Source organism: Ovis canadensis, chromosome 20 (assembly GCF_042477335.2).
Source record: "Ovis canadensis isolate MfBH-ARS-UI-01 breed Bighorn chromosome 20, ARS-UI_OviCan_v2, whole genome shotgun sequence".
Lineage (NCBI taxonomy): Eukaryota > Metazoa > Chordata > Mammalia > Artiodactyla > Bovidae > Ovis > Ovis canadensis.
The window spans coordinates 52,656,501-52,670,877 of NC_091264.1; positions in this window are offsets into that span (position 1 = coordinate 52,656,501).

A 14,377-nucleotide genomic window follows, 5' to 3' on the forward strand; every position below is an offset into this window, starting at 1 on the left:
CGGGAAATGCTCTCCCTCTAGTTTTCTAGGGCTCTAATCCCAGTCTCTCCTGAAGCGTGCTTGCGGCCTCCCTTCCTCCGTCGCGGTCTCCCTGGGCTGTGTTTTGCTGGGCAGCATCCCATGCTAGGCTCGGCAGACCTACTGGCGGTTGGGTTCAGCCCTTGGAAGCGCTCACACCTGCAGAGTCTAGGCTCCTGCCAAAAGGCGTAAGGCAAAAGGAGGAAAATTTATTGCCATAATAGCGAAAATGATAAACCTCGGCTGTCCTAGAGAAGAATGTCGGAGTAGGTGTTGATTGCCTCCCACGATCGCAAAACAACTTTTTTAAGAAAGAGTTTCGCGCTATCCCCTCTTAAAGCGCGGCGGTTCTTATTTTCCTTTTAAAGGAGACTTCAAGACTTTTAGGAACTTCAAGTTAGGGACTGGACGCTTCCAAAACGATGAATCATCCCAGGAGAGAAAACATATCTGGGAAGTTGTAGTGGTGTAAATAAGAATGGAGAGTATTTGCAAGGAGAGGGAGGGAGGGAGAGAGAAAGAACAAGGAGAGATGGAAGAGGTTGCTGGTTTTCCGAGTAAGGCAAATAGTTCAGTATGCAACCCATTTCCACCCTCACCCCAGCCCACCCCTATCCAAAACTCTTTAAGCCCTGAAGGTGGGCGAGTTGGGGAGGTGAAGGGAGTGAAGAAGACTTAGCTATTGACCAGGGTTGGGTGGGAGGTAATCCTTTATGCTTTATTTCACTTTTATTTTTTTGACAAAACTCTTGCTTCAGAACATCTGCATTTTTGGAAGTAAGTCCATAGCAGAACTAAGCGAAACCCTCCCACGGATAGCATAAATTTGCATTGCCGAAGCTGCCGGTCTGCGGGATTCTTGAGCCGGGAGGAGGCAAATTCCCTTTCCAGCTCTTGCAAAAATACCTCCAGTAAAAGCAAGCCCTTCGGCCCCTTTCTACTTTCCAGGTTTCAGCATATACTTCTTTGCTTTATTTGTTGTTTATATGTTTAGTTCAGTCTCCAAATGGATTTTAAACACTTCGAAGGCAGAGAAGGACTCTCCTAAACTTTACATCTCCCGACTCAGTTGAATAGATGATGCACAGTGAGTATCTTTGGATGATGGTGCTAAGGAGTGATTACTAAGCACATTGGGCACAGTTATTTGTAAAGAGACTACGACGTAGTAGTTGATGATCATTAATATAACTAATATATTAGAATTCACGATCAAGATTGCAGTATTTACTTTTCACGTTTCCCAGGAAACTGCTGGTGGCAGTCATCAGTTTGTTAATTTTTTTTTCTTTAAACCCACGAACTCATTTTGTTACCCAACAAAAATGAGGACTCAGTGAAACATTAATTTTCTAAAATTGCTGCATATTTAAGTGTGATTGTAATTACTCCTAAGCATTTTAAAATTATAACATCCATACCAAGTGCTTTAGAATCCAAAGAACAATCTATTGGGGTTGACATTTTTTTTGTATAAAATGGTCTGTAACTTAACGGATGATTGATTATCCCAGCCACATTATTTGGATTCATTTAAGTGCCAGGTTTCAACATGGGGGGACACTATTTAAAACAGATCTGCATATTTATTTTTTTCCCCTTCCTTTCTGTCTTCAACTAGACTTAATCACAGGTATTTCACTCACCTGTAATTTCAGTAACAGCATTAGCTGCCAGTGGTTCCAACCCTAGCCACACTTGAGTGTTACCCTAGGAACTTTTTAAAAAATATTCTTGGCTAGGTTCCTTCCCTAGAAATTTTTGTTTACTTGGTCTGGGGTATGGCCTGGGACATCTTTTTTTAATTAATTTCCCCTTATCAATTCACAGAAAGTTACAAATATAGTAGAACAAGGTTCAATATATCCTTTACTTTGTTTCCATCTTGGTTTACATTTACATAACTATTAAACAGCTGTAAAATCAGGAAACTGACATTGGTATAAAGTGTCCCTGTAATTCTTTGTCATCTCATCATTTGCAGATTGTTGTAGCCACTAGCACAGTCAAGGCCTGGAACTATTCTAACACAACTAGGATCTTCCTGGTGTCCTCCTTTGTAGTAACCCAGCCCCTACCATTCCCTACGGTTGTCAGCTATTTGCCTATTCTTCATCTCTATTATTTTGCCCTTTGAGAAAGATTATATAAGTTGATTCTTACAAGCTTGTGACCTTCCGGAGATTGGCTTTTTTTGCTCAGCACAATGCTCTTCAGATCTATACAAGGTGTTGCAGGTAACAGTAGTTTGTTCCTTCCTGTTACTGAGAGGTATTTCATCATATGGCTGTACCATCGTTTAATTATTCACCTATTGTAGGACACTGTGATTGTTTCCTTTCTTGGCCGCTGTTCCAAATAAAGTTGCTATGAACATTCACTTAAAGGTTCTTCTGTGGACGTAAATTGTCATTTCTCTGGGATAAATGCCCAGGAGTGTGATTGCTGGCTCATATGGTAAGTATATGTTTAGTTTTTTAAGAAACTGCCCAACTCTTTTCCAGAAATGCTGTACTATTTTACTTTTCCAACACTCATACATGAGAAAGCATTTTTTATTTTAACTGTTCCAATATGTGTCTAGTGATATCTCACTATGATATTATTAATTTGCAGTTTCCTAATGACTAGTAATGTTGAATATCTTTTAGTGTCTTTATTTGCCATCCACATATCCTCTTCAGTGAAATTTCTCTTCCTATGTTTTTTGCCCATTTTTGTATTAGATTGTTTTGTTTCTTTTGAGTTTTGAGAGTTGTTCATAAATTCTAGATACAGATCTTTTATCAGACATGGGATTTGCAAGTACTTTGTCCCAGTCTTTTTATACTCTTAAAAGATTCTGTTGGAGAGCAAAGTTTTTAATTTTGAGGAAGACCAATATTTTGATATTTTAAAAAGGTATCATGCTTTTGGTGTTGTGTCTAAGAAATTTCCACTACATCCTGGATCTTGAAGATTTTCTTTTATGTTTTCCTTTAAAAGTTCTATAATTTCACATTTTACATTTAAGTGTATAATTCATTTTAAGTTTATTATTATATAAGGTGTAAAGTTTAGATCCAGATGCAAAACAAAAAACCAGTCAGTATCATGCTGTACACCTGAAACTAACACAATATTGTAAATCCACTCTTCTTCAATAAAAAAAGACTCAGACAAGTTAGAATTTTGCCCATAGCTGTAGGGTACTGATGTTCACTGTTATCAGTTGCATGAATCATCTTGGCAATTGAATGTAAAAATTCAATATATGTATTTCCCTTGTGGGCTTCCCTGGTAGGCTCAGTGGCAAAGAATTAGACTGTCAGTTCAGAAGATGTGGGTTCAATCCCTGGACTGAGAAGATCCCCTGCAGAAGGAAATGTCAACCCACTCCAGTGTTCTTGCCTGGGAAATTCCATGGACAGAGTTTGGCGGGCTACAGTCCATGGGGTCACAGAGTCAGACATGACTGAGTGACTAAGCAGCAACATTTCCCTTGTTATGCTGTAAAGTTTTTGGTTCTGAAGAACATCTGTTCCTCTCTCTCTGCCTCTTTCTGTCTCTGTTTTTCTCTTAAATCCAGGCAACAAGAAAGCATTCTATCTTTTCTGTAATTTAAAAGGTTTTTAGCAGGTCTGATTTATTTGAAAAGATCTGAATACCGACTCCTGGCAAAACAGAACTCTGTAGTCTACTAATTACAGAGGTATTTGTGCCAAACCTTATTCCTTTGTCTTCCTTGTTGGTATGCTTACATTCAGTCACTCCTTGTACTGCATCTCCTAAAGTAAGACAGAGTATATCACAGCTAAAGTTAGTTTTTTGTTTATTATTAGCCATACCACATGGCATGTGGGATCTTAGTTTCCTGAGGGATGGAAGCCGTGCCCTCTGCATTGGAACACAGAGCTTTAGCCACTGGACCACCAGGGAAGTCTTTTATAGCTGATGGTTAGTTTTATACTATAATAAGAAATCCCTGTCTGTTAGATATGAACTGGGGCTGCCAATTCCATAACTGACAACTTGCTAACATTAAACCAATGCTAAGAGTAAAGCAGCGTGATAGAAAGGATATCTAATTTATTGTACATGTTAATGAAAAAAGGACATATGTATATGTTCATATATATGTGTGTGTGTTTTCTTTTTTCCCTCCACTTTGCCCCATGCCCCCATATCTACACACCTCTATGGTGTGTTCCATTCATTTGTTGTCAGCACTGGGTCACATTCTTATCCCTTAGACTCAGTGGGAGACTTCCAGCCCTTTGTGTTTGGACTAAGTAGAATGTTACCCTATGACCATGTATTTAAAAAAAAAAAAAGAAATAACCTTACAATCATTTGAAACAAAGCCAATTATTACTTTTAAAAAGCTACCTGCTTTCAATTAAGCAGGAAATTATCTAAGGAACCACTTAATTTGCCTTGGTCTGTAGTCTCACAACTGCTTTATGCTGAGTGGAGCATGAAATTAAATATGTAACAACTATTCTAATGGTTATGTTTCAGAATCCAGCATTTTAGAATCTTTAGTATTCTGAGTGGTGACAGATACAAAACATACAACTCAAAGAATAGGACTGGATTGAATTTGAGAAAAAAACGTAGAATGTTATTAATGGCCTCTTGGTATTTTATATATGTTTTAGATATATATGTATATATATATATTTTTTTAACTGAGTTTTAAAAGATCTTCTATTAATTTATACATGCAGGAAGGGTAGCCATACCTATATAGAAAAATCTCTTTGATTTACAACAAAATGCCACTTTTTAACATGGAGATTTTTACACTACTTTTTTGGATCTAAATATAATGTAGATTATACCAAGCTATATTAGAAGAAAAGGTCATAATAAAATTTCACCATTTTGTGAAGAAATGCTAATACTAAATCCTTGCTCGAGGTATCTGTCTTTGTTGAGAGCCGAAACTACAGACTATTTGCAATGGAGAAACTGTTTGTGTAGACATATAAGGGCACTAGTTTATGCAAGAAATTTTAGAAGCTTTGCTAAGATGACACTTCAATCAGTACTTAACAGTGTTGTAAATGCTAGATGGTTCTCAGAGCCTCTTATTTATTTAAAACATTTTTTACAACTTTAAAACTATTTTTGTACTAGATAAATCTTTTCAAACACTAATCATTACGAGTAAACATTAAAAAAAAAATCTCTGTATAAATGTGGATAAAAGCATCCTTGTTCTTTTGTAGTTTGTATTCCAAACCAACCCTTTTCTTTCTCTCGCTCTCTCTTTTTTTAAACTAAGTCAGGAATTCTGGCAGTTTTACCAGGGAATTTTCACAAATAGAAAAATATGACTAGATATCTTCCCCTGCTCCCTCCCATACCCAGCCTTGCCCCATTCCCCCACCATGTGTGAATCAGGAGGAGTTTGAGCTGAGATGGCTTGCAAGGTAACAAAGTTACTCTGAAACTCATTTATTTGATGCTAAAGATGCAACCAGTCCATTCTGAAGGAGATCAGCCCTGGGATTTCTTTGGAAGGAATGATGCTAAAGCTGAAACTCCAGTACTTTGACCACTTCATGCGAAGAGTTGACTCATTGGAAAAGATTCTGATGCTGGGAGGGATTGGGGGCAGGAGGAGAAGGGGACGACAGAGGATGAGATGGCTGGATAGCATCACTGACTCGATGGACGTGAATCTGAGTGAACTCCGGGAGTTGGTGATGGACAGGGAGGCCTGGCATGCTGCGATTCATGGGGTCGCAAAGAGTCGGACACGACTGAGTGACTGAACTGAAAGATGCCTAGTTTCTATAATTGAATCTCTCCATACTTGATGATATTGTTAGAAACATTTTTCTGTTTTAGTAAACTATTTTCTATAAAAATTCTCTGAGAAGCAACAATTAGACCTCTAATTGTTGGCAGCCCCGGAGGAGGATGTGGCTACCCACACCAATAGTCTTATCTGGAGAATCCTGTAGACAGATGCGCCTGGTGGGCTACAATCCATAGGGTTGCAAAGAGTCGGACATGACTGAAGTGACTTAGCGTGCACACTCACATATATCATTTTAGAACAAAAAGTTTCTCCTGCATTTGTCCTTCAGTTTTTTGTTTTAATCAGAGAGTGAGCATTAACCTGAACCCCAGAGTCCTTGTGCCAGAATCTGTGCAACCTGGAGAGAATGGCTGAACCTCTCTGATCCAGGTTTCTATAAACTGCAGTATTGTTTATGTGTGCAATGGACATAATAACTGTCTGTCCAAATAGTGAGCAATTCTCGGGATAAGGTAAGACAAACATCCCTTAAAGTGACTGCCACACAGTAGGACCTTGTTATCAAGATTTAAGTGGCTCCAATTAGTTGGTAGATCATCTGAGCTTTTTTTTTTTTTTCTAGTTTATGTTCTATTGTGTCGGGTCTTGTGACAAATGCTTCATGTCTGTTATTTCATTTAATTCTCCCAACAGCTTGACAAGCTCAGTCCTAATATTATTATCTCATTTTACAGCCGAGGAAGTCAGAACACAGATACTGATGATATGATCGTGTATGCCCATTTCAGACAGACAGACAGAAACAGGTAGGGGTGACATCCGGAATTCAAGAGGCCTCTTTGCCTGAAACTCAGCCAGAAGTTTTCCCTTCTTGTCAGACCTACGTGCCTTATCATCGCCATTGTTTAGTTGCTAAATTGTGTCTCACTCTTTTGCGACCTCATGGACTGTAGCCCACCAGGCTTCTCTGTCCATGAGATTTCCCAGCTGAGACTACTGGAGTGGGTTACCATTTCCTTTTCCAGAGAGTCTTTCCGACATGGATATTGAACCCACATCTCCTGCATTGGCAGGTGGATTCTGTACCACTGAGCCACCAGGGAAGCTCTTCTACCTTATTATAGTATCAGCCTGCAAAACAGTCTTCCACTTTGATCGTGCGTCTTTTGACATGAAATATTAGTGACCGAGTAAAGGATAGTGATGCTTCTAATGCTGTTAGGATGGAAATGGACAGACTTCAGCACGTGGAATTTGTTCCCAGCAAGGCCAAGTCTTTGCTACAATAAAAGATAGAACAGTCCAATTGCATTTATTAGACAAGCATTGAAAGGCAAATGTAAAGATAGAAATAATGCCTTTCTGTACCTGGGAGTGTGATTTATTTATGCACAAGGGGGTTTACTCTTCCAGTTAATGAACGGGGTCTATGCACACAGTGTCCATTAGTGCTAACGAATGATGTGTGTGGTGTAATAGGTCGCTGTGCTGAACACGTGGTGCTACAGGAAGTAGATCTATAGATTATAATTTGTACATGTGATATCTCACCTATGAAACCAAGAAAATGAATTAATTATACTCACAAATGTTTGGTGGAGTGACAATTTCAAGAGTTAACAAATTCTTTAAGAAACAGGAGAAAGTGCTTTACTAGGAAATAATTGGGTGATATTTTTAAAATCTCACCGTTGGGGAAAAGACATTTAATCCAAAGGAGTGAATCAGAAGACAGGACCTAAAATAATATTTCAGTTCAGTTCAGTTTAGTCGCTCAGTTGTGTCTGACTCTCTGCGACCCCATGAATCGCATAATATTTAGAACCCTGCAATTCACAAGTCAAAACTGGTCTTGATTTAGATTAGAGGTGTCATTTGATCTTAAGGATGTAGGAGTAGCCTTTACCTAGCTAGGCAGTCACTCCTGAGAGCCTGATGTGGCTCCAGGAAATAGAGTTTCTTGTTATTTCTTTTCATGGAAAGTAGAAAATGAAAATGTATTTGGTTTTAGGGAGCAGTAACCAATGCTCAGCTGGTAAAATGTACCAGGTTTTCAAAATAAATGATCCAAATCTTAGGGTTTCATCCATCTACACAATATACCTTCTGACTGCAGGCCACAGGGAACCACAAACTTTTCTTTCAAGCCATTCCTAGTGTCTGTGGCTGCCATGCCAAAAAAAAAAAAAAAAAAAAGAGGAAAAAGAGAGAAAAGCAACACCAAGCTATGTTCTTGTGTGATTTCTGTATAAGTTTTCTTTCTCCCTTTACTTGTAATGTACAGTCTCTTACTGATATACAATGAAGAGTGAGCAACAGGTGTGTATGCCGGTTGGACACCTGTATCAAAAATAAACTCAGCTTGAAGAGAAAGAAAGAAGAAAATACAACTACTTAAGCTTTGTATTTCTGGAAGACAATTACAAGTCTAGTCCCAACTTTATTTGAATTTACTCCCTGCCTGTGTTTGAATGTTAGACTTTTTATACTAAGCAAGGTATAAGCATGCAGTGAGTAAGCAAAAAAGTTCGTGAAAGGGACTTCTCTTGGGAAGTCACAAAAACAGAACATTATTTTAGAAGATACTAGAATGACTGTCAGGATATCATTTTCTTCCCTAATTTCTATGGTTAGAGAAACACAGATTCAGCTCTCTGGATTGCTACATTATGCTCTGTTACGACTCAGTTTCTTACTTGTCAAATGGGTATAGGAACATGTCTCTGCAATGAGCAGGAAAGTTACACAAGGTGGATGAGCTATCATAATGTTTAAAAGACAGTACTGTTTTTTAAGCAAAGTGTTATGAAACATCATTAATCAACATTGTTAAAATAATGGGACAAACCATAACAAGAATATCTTGTCCATAAGGCCCTATGAGGAAACGGTCTAAAGCATTTAGCTAATTCTGTCAATACTACTGGAGAAGGCAATGGCACCCCACTCCAGTACTCATGCCTGGAAAATCCCATGGACGGAGGAGCCTAGTAGGCTGCAGTCCATGGGGTCGCTAAGAGTTGGACACAACTGAGCGACTTCACTTTGACTTTTCACTTTCATGCATTGGAGAAGGAAATGGCAACCCACTCCAGTGTTCTTGCCTGGAGAATCCCAGTGACGGGGGAACCCGGTGGGCTGCCGTCTATGGGGTTGCACAGAGTCGGACACGACTGAAGCGACTTAGCAGCAGCAGCAGCGGTTGATACTGTGTATAAAATAGATGGCTAATGAGAATGTACTGTGTAGCACAAGGAAGTCTGCTTAATGCACTGTGGTGACCTGAATGCGAGGGAAGTCCAAAAGGGAGTGGATTTTTGGTGGTGCTACTGGTAGAGAACCCACCTGCCAGTACAGGAGAGCTAAGAGACAACCACCTCAATCCCTGGGTAGGAAAGATCCCCTGGAGAAGGGCAAGGCAACCCACTTCAGTCTTCTTGCCTGGAGAATCCCACGGACAGAGAAGCCTGGTGGACTACAGTCCATAGGGTCGCCAAGAGTTGGATGTGACTGAAGCAACTTGCCATGTACACATACATAGGTATATGTATGGCTGATTTATCTTACTGTACAGTAGAAACTAACAGCATTGTAACTCAACTATACTCCAATAAAAATTAATTTAAAAAGAAAAATCTCTATATTGGCTATTAGGAACCTATCATAGTTTTCAAAGTATATCTTGAATGAGGAACTAATAGTAAATGAGTGCCTATTTCACTTTTCACTTTGGGATTAAATAATTAAAGGCCATAGAAAAGGAATTGCAAAAACATATAAGCGTCTGAATGCAGAGTTCCAAAGAATAGCAAGAAGAGATAAGAAAGCCTTCTTCAGCGATCAATGCAAAGAAATAGAGAAAAACAACAGAATGGGAAAGACTAGAGATCTCTTCAAGAAAATTAGAGATACCAAGGGAATATTTCATGCAAGGATGGGCTTGATAAAGGACAGAAATTGTATGGACCTAACAGAAGCAGAAGATATTAAGAAGAGTTGGCAAGAATACACAGAAGAACTGTACAAAAAAGATCTTCACGACCCAGATAATCATGATGGTGTGATCACTCATCTAGAGCCAGACATCTTGGAAAGTGAAGTCAAGTGGGCCTTAGAAAGCATCACTACGAACAAAGCTAGTGGAGGTGATGGAATTCCAGTTGAGCTGTTTCAAATCCTGAAAGATGATGCTGTGAAAGTGTTGCACTCAATATGCCAGCAAATTTGGAAAACTCAGCAGTGGCCACAGGACTGGAAAATGTCAGTTTTCATTCCAATCCCAAAGAAAGGCAATGCCAAAGAATGCTCAAACTACTGTACAACTGCATTCATCTCACATGCTAGTAAAGTAATGCTCAAAATTCTCCAAGCCAGGCTTCAGCAATATGTGAACTGTGAACTCCCTGATGTTCAAGCTGGTTTTAGAAAAGGCAGAGGAGGCAGAGATCAAATTGCCAACGTCTGCTGGATCATGGAAAAAGCAAGAGAGTTCCAGAAAAACATCTATTTCTGCTTATTGACTATGCCAAAGCCTTTGACTGTGTGGATCACAATAAACTGTGGAAAATTCTGAAAGAGATGGGAATACCAGACCACCTGACCTGCCTCTTGAGAAATACGTATGCAGGTCAGGAAGCAACAGTTAGAACTGGACATGGAACAACAGACTGGTTCCAAATAGGAAAAGGAGTATGTCAAGGCTGTGTATTGTCACCCTGCTTATTTAACTTCTATGCAGAGTACATCATGAGAAATGCTGGACGGGAAGAAACACAAGCTGGAATCAAGATTGCCAGGAGAAATATCAATAACCTCAGATATGCAGATGACACCACCCTTATCGCAGAAAGTGAAGAGGAGCTAAAAAGCCTCTTGATGAAAGTGAAAGAGGAGAGCGAAAAAGTTGGCTTAAAGCTCAACATTCAGAAAACGAAGATCATGGCATCCTGGTCCCATCACTTCATGGGAAATAGATGGGGAAACAGTGTCAGACTTTATTTTTCTGGGCTCCAAAATCACTGCAGATGCTGATTGCAGCCATGAAATTAAAAGATGCTTACTCTTTGGAAGAAAAGTTATGACCAACCTAGACAGTATGTTCAAAAGCAGAGACATTACTTTGCCGACTAAGGTCCGTCTAGTCAAGGCTATGGTTTTTCCTGTGGTCATGTATGGTTGTGAGAATTGGACTGTGAAGAAGGCTGAGTGCCGAAGAATTGATGCTTTTGAACTGTGGTGTTGGAGAAGACTCTTGAGGGTCCCTTGAACTGCAAGGAGATCCAACCAGTCCATTCTGAAGGAGATCAACCCTGAGATTTCTTTGGAAAGAATGATGCTAAAGCTGAAACTCCAGTACTCTGGCCACCTCATGAGAAGAGTTGACTCATTGGAAAAGACTCTGATGCTGGGAGGGATTGAGGGCAGGAGGAGAAGGGGACGACTGACGATGAGATGGCTGGATGGCATCACTGACTCGATGGATGTGAGTCTGAGTGAACTCCGGGAGATGGTGATGAACAGGGAGGCCTGGCATGCTGTGATACATGGGGTCGCAAAGAGTTGGACACGACTGAGTGACTGAACTGAACTGAACTGTACCACTTGTCCAGTCTTCTTTACTAATTTTATTGCTGAGAGTGAAGATAACCTCAGATTCTTTCTCAATAGAGGACCTTAAGACATCCCTATCAGTCAACTGGAATTCATATGCAACAAAGTGTATTTGCAATCCTGAAATATTTGGTGTTAGTTGCTCAGTAATATTTAAGAGAGATTAATAATCAAAGGGGGCAGGGTTAATGATGGGCGTGACACTTACCTGGGGCCTTTTAATGCTTGATGATCATGAGTATATTCAAACATACCATGAGTTTGAGCAAATTCTGGGAGATAATGAATGACAGGGAAGCCTGATATGCTGCAGTCCGTGGAATTGCAAAGAGCTGGACACAACTGAGCAACTGAACAACAACAAGGACACGGGTTTCCCCGGTGGCTCAGGAATAAGGAATCCACCTGCCAATGAAGAAGATGCGGGTTCGATCCCTGGGTTGGGAAGATCCTCTGGAGAAGGAAATGGCAACCCACTGCAGTATTCCTGCCTGGAGTATCCCATGGACAGAGGAAGCTGACTAGCTACAGTCCATGGGGTTGCAAAAAGTCAGACATGGCTTTGTGTCTAAACAGCAAAGGCAACAACAATACCAAGACACAGAAGAGCTGAAGGCTACATATATCCCCCAAAGAGATGTCATTTTTGTGATAGCATATGCCAATGTGGAATCTACTGTGTGATAAGTAGAGAAAGTATATTGATATGAAGACAATTACACATAGAAAGTGAAGTCGCTCAGTCCTGTTCAACTCTTTGCTACCCCGTGGAGTATAGCCCACCAGGCTCCTCTGTCCATGGGATTTTTGAGGCAAGAATACTGGAGTGGGTTGCCATTTCCTTCTCCAGGGGATCTTCCCAACCCAGGAATCGATCCCAGGTCTCCCGCATTGCAGGCAGATGCTTTAACCTCTGAGCCACCAGGGAAGCCCCGTTACACATAGAAATTGTCTACAATTTACAAAGCAATTTATTACTATTGCTACTGTTGACAATAGAAAGGGAGGAAATAAAGAAGGAAGAAAAAGAAATTTCTTTTTTCTGGCAGTACTTGAGTTTAAAGCAAGGGTAGGCTTAAAGTGAAGCTCTCTTGGGATTTCCGTAGGGCTCCAGTGGTTAAGACTTCATCTTCCAATGTAGTGGATTCAAACTTGATCCCTGGTTGGGGACTAAGATCCTACATGGCCAAAATACCAAAATATAAAGCAGAAGCAATATTATAGCAAATTCAATAAAGACTTTAAGAATGGTCCGCAACAAAGAAATCTTTTAAAACATGAATAAAATGAAGTTCTCTTGATTCCAGATTATTCAGTTAGTTTGTGTATATAAAAAAAAATCTAGGTTTATATATAATTTGTGAAAGTGAAAGTCGCTCAGTCGTGTCCGACTCTTTGCAACCCCATGGACTATCCAGTCCATGGTATTCTCCAGGCCAGAATACTGGAGTGAGTAGCCTTTCCTTTCTCCAGGGGATCTTCCCGACCCAGGGATGAGACCCAGGTCTCCCACATTGCAGGCAGATTCTTTACCAGCTGAGCCACAAGGGAAGCCATTTCAAAACCCAAAGTAAAGAAATGGAGTACGTGTGGTGCATACAAAGATGGGTGAGATGGGGGTCCCTGTCCTTGAGGGGCCCAGTGTATAAGGACGAGGTTGTTTGTCCTCAGTTCCTCAGTCGTGTCTGACTTTGTGGAAAGTAAACAAATAATCAGGGTTTAATGCGGATGTGCTGCAAGCATCTAGTCCAGGTACCTGGTGAATGAATCAACCACTGGACTATGGTGCTTGTCTCTCTTTCACACTGATAGAGACTGAAAGTGAAAGTGAAGTTGCTCAGTCATGTCTGACTCTTTGCGACCCTGTGGACTGTAGCCCACCAGGCTCCTCCGTCCATGGGATTCTCCAGGCAAGAATACTGGAGCAGGTTGCTATTTCCTTCTCCAGAGGATCTTCCCGAAGCAGGGATCGAACCCAGGTCTCCCGCATTGCAGGCAAATGCTTTACCCTCTGAGGTACCAGGGAAACCTGATAGGGACTGCTTCATGTTAAAAATATATATTTTAATGAAAAAATTATTGATATTCAAGTGATGAAAAAATTGTACCAGCCATATTGCTTTATGGAAATGTACATGTATTATGTGAGTGAAGTGAAGTCGCTCAGTCGTGTCCAACTCTTTGAGTCCCTGTGGGCTGTGTCCATGGGATTTTCCAGGCAAGAGTACTGGAGTGGGTTGTCATTTCCTTCTCCAGCGGATCTTCCAGACCCAAGCATCGAACCCAGGTTTCCCACATTGTAGGCAGATGCTTTACCATCTGAGCCATCAGGGAGATCTATATGTGTTATGAATAAGAAATTACCTTTTGTAGAATTTATGCCTAAAATTAATTCATACCATGCATTGTCAGCAGTTCATTTAATCCTAAAAGTTTCAATGCTATAATGATGACTTAAAAAAAAAACACACAACAGAGATTTTAGGCTTTTTTTTTCTTTAGAAAAAAGTTTATTTATTACTCTTTTTAAAAACAGCAGTTAAAGTACAGGTTCAACAAACATCTGACACCCCTCTCTCTTCCATGACCTCCTGTGAAATGCTCATCCATTTGCTGCCATTGTTCTTTGTTAAAAGATGCATTTATGGTTCTAAAGGCCCCTACAAGTACTGCTTTACTTGCAACCCACATATCTGGAGAGTGTTCACTGCTATTTAGGTCTGAGCCACCGGGGAAGCCTCTATTTATTTTTAGATTTCCATTTTGATTTCTTAGTTGGCTCAGAAATGATGTAGAGGTATAGGGTCAGAACAGTTTTGGTTTTTCTTTTATTGTTTTGGTTGGGAGATAGGCAACACATTCAAAAATCCAAAAGGATTTTAGGCTTGTTTTAAAACCAAATGGAAGTTTCATTCACTTCCTTGACATGTAATTACTGAGTACTTGCTATGGCCCAGACATGGTTAGCTCTTTTGATAGATTCTTTTGCAATCTAGT